This window comes from Crocodylus porosus, unplaced genomic scaffold (assembly GCF_001723895.1).
Source record: "Crocodylus porosus isolate Cpor-Errol unplaced genomic scaffold, CroPor_comp1, whole genome shotgun sequence".
NCBI lineage: Eukaryota > Metazoa > Chordata > Crocodylia > Crocodylidae > Crocodylus > Crocodylus porosus.
In genome coordinates, this window is record NW_017728918.1 from 81,469,563 (window position 1) to 81,469,786 (window position 224).

The window sequence follows — 224 nt, forward strand, 5'->3', positions numbered from 1 at the left end:
CAATTCAGCAGCCAAAACTCTGAATCTGAATCAAATCAGGAGACCAATAAAAAGATCTGAAGCTTCTGAATTGATTTGGAAAAGATTTGGAGATTTGGGCTGTCCCCGCTTGCCGCCGCAGGGAGCTGGACCTGGACTCTGTGCTGGTAAGTAGGGGATGGGGTGGGGGTCCAGAGGAGGGGGGAGGGGACCCCTGTGACCCCTGCCAGACCCCATCCCCTGCC